Here is a 4,688-nt window from a genome sequence, read left to right as displayed (position 1 = left end):
TAAAGAACAAAGAAATTAGAAAACTGAAATAATGTGTGAAACCTTGTAAAATGTGTAATTTAGTAATGGTTAATTAGATGTTTGTAATTCATGAACTGTAGTTTGTTAGGCAGTTAATGATCCAGGTGATTGTTGAGCTTCGGATGTTAAAACCAGAACAATCATCAGTGATACAAGAATATGATTTTATACATATTTTTAACTGTGGATAAACGGCCTACATGTGTCTACCAAACGTTTCACACAGGTCTAGTATGCATGTTTCCACTCTGACGCGGTTCTTTGCTCTCAGAGCGTCGCTGTCGTGAGGTGAGCAGCAGGAAGTTCAGATACTGATCAAAATCCAAAAACTACCAGAAAACCAGAAAACATTTTAAGAAAATGTACATCAGCCTTCAGGTTGATGAGCCTCTCCACAAACACACATTTACTTTTTACTTTTTTCTTTTACTTGGTGCTTAGATCGTTTTTAGGCAGAAATATTTTTTTACAGTTTGACACATTTTACTTATGCAATAATATTATGAAGAAATAATAACAACAGTACCAGGTGTGTAGTTACTCATTTAATCATTGCTAAGAGGGAACAAAGAATAAATTCAAAAGTCCCTTTTTTTATATTTACTTGTAAATACAAAAAAACCAAATCAATAAACACAATTTGAGTAAATATTTGTATATAAAATATGCATGAAAACCAGTAAAAACACTTTAATTTAAGCAAAATGGATTTATGTAAAAAGTAAAACAGAACATGAAAAACTCAAACTGGTAAATGGACTGTACTTGTACAGCACTGCATCAAGTTCACACAACATTCAGCTTTCAAACATTTACACTCTGATCAGGTACATAGTTATTCAGTTGGTACTTTATGCAGTTGTTTTTGTAAAAAAAGAAAAAAAAAAAAAAAAAAAGCAAGTCTGCGGTCTATAATTTTGGCTTCTAATACAAGCTCTGCTGCATTTTTTCTGTATTTCTCACCTGCCTGTGCTACAGTCAAACTGATGATCTGCTGCCATCATTTCGCTCAACGTTTTCCATCCTGCAGCAGCAGCAGAGACATTTCAGCAGCTTCTCAATGAGACCTTTACACATCACCACAAACAACAGCAGGTCGAAGAAATAACCCAGGAGAAACGAGCTCAAATAAATATCTGGTATTCCAGTTCTGGGTGAAAATGGCTGAAAATGATTGAAAACAAAAGAGTAAATAACTATTGGGAAGACTGCCACAGAGTAATGAAGGAGCAACACAACTAAAATTCCTACAGTTCTGCGTTTTTCTTCAGCTGGCACTGACACGGTGCCACATACATGTTTGAGGCTCACAACTAAACAGGTAAGAAGCACAGGGGCAGGTAGGAGGGCAAAAATCAGGCAGGATAATTCCTGTCTCAGTGAAATAAAAAGAGGGACAAACACCAAACAAAACACCCAAACAAAAACACTGACGATCACAAAACCTTTAGTCTGAGTGATGCAGCTTGATGACGGGCAGGAGATGGAACAACACCTGCAACAAAACGAAGAAAAACATCGTAAATGTAAAAATAACCCTGTGACCTGGACGGTAAAGAGTTAAAGTATCCTGTTGTACCTCTCCAGAGCGATCATCGTCCTGAAGCAAAGACTGGCCAGAGCACAGCAGGCGTAGATGATGAGGGAAGCTGAATATCTCCAATATCTCCAATAATAGGGAAAATTTGGAGGAAGAGCGATCAGAATGGTGAGCTGAGTTAGATTAGAGAGAAGAAGGTTCATGTAGTAGGAGACAGGAAAATGATCCAGTCTCACCTGCAAACACATTTACAAAGAATATCAAACTTTAGACATACGGAGTAAACACATTCATTTCTCTGGCAAATTTCATTTTGGATCAAAAACAACAAACTTTACGTACGAGGCAGCACAAAGTGATGAGCAGGAAAGTGAAGGGAAGACAGACACGGATGTTGATCCAAATAATCACATTAAGATACGTAGGTTGGTCCATTTCTGGGTTTCCAAGGTGAGAATAATCCATTTTTGGAAACACCCTGTTAGATAGAAAGTGGAATTTCCATATAAGACTCTCTTCCTGGAAGGATCACCTCTGTCAAACTGGGTAAATGTTAAAATGATTTATTTCATCATCTACGTAGTTGTACTTTAGTCACTGTTGCACTTCAGAAATGGATTCCAGGTCATACATTTTGAAATATCTGATTTTAAAATAAAGTGACGTAAGAAACAATAAACTGAATTAGACATTTCTTCAACAGATATAATTATTTAGATTTTGGAGAAAGTTTACTCACGACTTTGCGCCTCAGAATGTCTTCGAACTCAATCTTCCAGCTGCTAAAATTGATAATTTCATGTTGAGATGTTCTCAACCACAGTTCAACCACACACACACGCACACACACACACCCCTCCCATTTTTAGCAGAGTCATCCATCAAAGGTATCACCCTGTCAATCAAACATATATTCTTTAAAAAATGTGTTCTGTTTGTGCATCAGTGTGGTGAAATAAGTGGCACAAACTTCATGTAACTATTGCAGCGCCACACACACACACACACACACGCGCACGCACACGCACACACACACACACACACAAATCCATCTAAAAGAGCACAGTAGGAGCAAAACCCATTAGCTTAGCAGCAGCACATCTACTGTAACCATGGAAACCAAAGCATAAACAGTGGATGTCTGTGACAGCCTTTTATTTTTTTTAGGGATATCCCTGTCTAAGACCCCTTCACCATGACAACAGAGGAAGTTCAGAGGTCAGAGTAGCTGTGGATAATCCAGTGGATCATCTGGAAGACAGACAGAGTGGGAGGAAGTGGAGAACAAGAGAAAATAGGAGCTGGGATGAAATAAGGAGGGAAACGGACCGACTTCAAGCTTCATCTTTCATTGGTGGGTTACAGTTAGTGGAGTTTAGGGGGAGGAGATACACAGTTCAAGTTCTATCATTACAAAAGTGGTGGTAATTTTCAGTGCGGCTCCACAAACACAAATACTGCTCTTGAAAAAACTTTGACAAAAAAAAGTTGCATTGAAAGTCCATTAAAAATGCCAACTTTGCATGAAATTATCATCATTTATAAAATCATGCAAAGTTGGCATTTTTAATGGACTTTTAATGCAACTTTTAGAGCAACTTTGCATTAAAAGTGTCATTATTTACTAAATGACACTTCAAGACAGCTGTTATAAACATTCATAAAGACTTCTTTATGCTCATGACAGATGTTATGTCATGTTTATGACAGTGTCATGTCAGTCTCATGCTCACCCCTTCAAATACAGAGTTACCCGTCTTGGTAAGACATTGGAGCTTCTTTTAAGTAAATCATTCCTTAATATGGATGAAAAAGTTTCATTGGCAGATAAATAACGAGATGTTTTCCTCATATTGTAAGTGAATGAAACCAGAACTTTATCATCGGTATCAGTTAATTATTCACTTAAAACAAGCTCCTATGTCTTGCTGATAAGTTACTTTTGTCTTAATTTAAGTGCAGTAAGATATTTGCACTAAACTGCAGAAAAATACCTGGTAAGATTGTGAGTTTTTGCAGTGTTGAAATGCATTTATTTCAGACAAAAGTCACACAAAGAAGTGTGATTTGTATTGCTAAACTGCACAGAGTTATAATATCTTCAAGATTATTGATATTTATTGATAATTTCAATGAATAAACCGGTTATAGGGTTTTTTAACCATCACTGGCAACAATAAATCAAATTTCTTATCATATTTGCTACATTTGGGTGTCTCAGAAACATTTCCTTTGCCAACTTGTGGATGAAACTGAACCATAAGTCGATAAACACGGAGGTGAAGATGTGAAAGTGGGCCTGTGCCGAACACACCTTACATAAACTAACAGATTATCTTCAAACAAGCTCTGACTGATTCCCAATGAAGAAAGACGGATGAAAACAACCGAGTATGCTGCCGTGAAAATAGCTGATAAAGCCTCCAAGTAGTTGTGAAGCATTTTGTGCTTATGTCACTGTGACATCACCGCGACTAGTCGACATCGACTCTATTATCATGATGTCGTTCAACCCCCAGTCTGTATTACGTTTAAACTCCTGCTGTTGTTACTTCCTGGTTCCTGCAGTGATTTCCTTCCCACAGCAACAGACACACATCAACATCTTCTCAATGGGGCCTTTACACAAAAAAACAAACAGAATCAGATCCATTACAGGATTGAGGAGAAAGAGGATCAATGATCTGTTATAACTCGCATAGTATAAGTAGAAATGTGGATTAATGAAATAAGAAGTTATTGGGAGAATCATGATGCAGTAAGTCACCAGCAACAGAAATAAACTTCCTACAGCTCTGTGTTTTTCCTCAGCAGGTAATGATGTAGCTGCAGGGAGCAATTTGAGAGTTCGAAAGGGACAGAAGATGAATACAGGGGCAGGTATGAAGGAAATGATTATAGATAAGACATAGATGTACAGAAAGAAAAAATAATAAAGAACAAAACCCAACACCCAGGTCAAAATGCATAAAATCACATAACGCTTAGTTTTCTTTGAGTGAAGTTGTGGGTTGCAGATGAAAAAATGCCTGAAACACAAGAGAGCGAATAAATGAATCATTCTACAAAACACTTTTTGCACTTTGACATGATAAATATAGAAAGTGTACCTCTCCAGAGCAATGAT

At 37.1% G+C, this 4,688-nt stretch overlaps 1 long non-coding RNA gene across 1 annotated transcript; it reads right to left on the bottom strand.

Moving 5' to 3' along the window:
* Positions 1-553: 553 nt before the first annotated feature.
* Positions 554-3,115, bottom strand: LOC106933080 (uncharacterized). The gene is made up of 3 exons (XR_015765532.1): positions 1,904-3,115; positions 1,601-1,797; positions 554-1,516 (listed from the first exon to the last, which is right to left on the bottom strand). It is a non-coding gene; the product is annotated as an uncharacterized LOC106933080 (long non-coding RNA).
* Between the last annotated feature and the right edge of the window lie 1,573 nt (positions 3,116-4,688).

The sequence above is a fragment of the Poecilia mexicana genome, unplaced genomic scaffold (assembly GCF_051168715.1).
Source record: "Poecilia mexicana isolate PSO_F unplaced genomic scaffold, ASM5116871v1 scaffold_15, whole genome shotgun sequence".
NCBI lineage: Eukaryota > Metazoa > Chordata > Actinopteri > Cyprinodontiformes > Poeciliidae > Poecilia > Poecilia mexicana.
The sequence above is the reverse complement of the archived record's forward strand: the minus strand, read 5'-3'. Positions and strand labels throughout refer to the sequence as shown.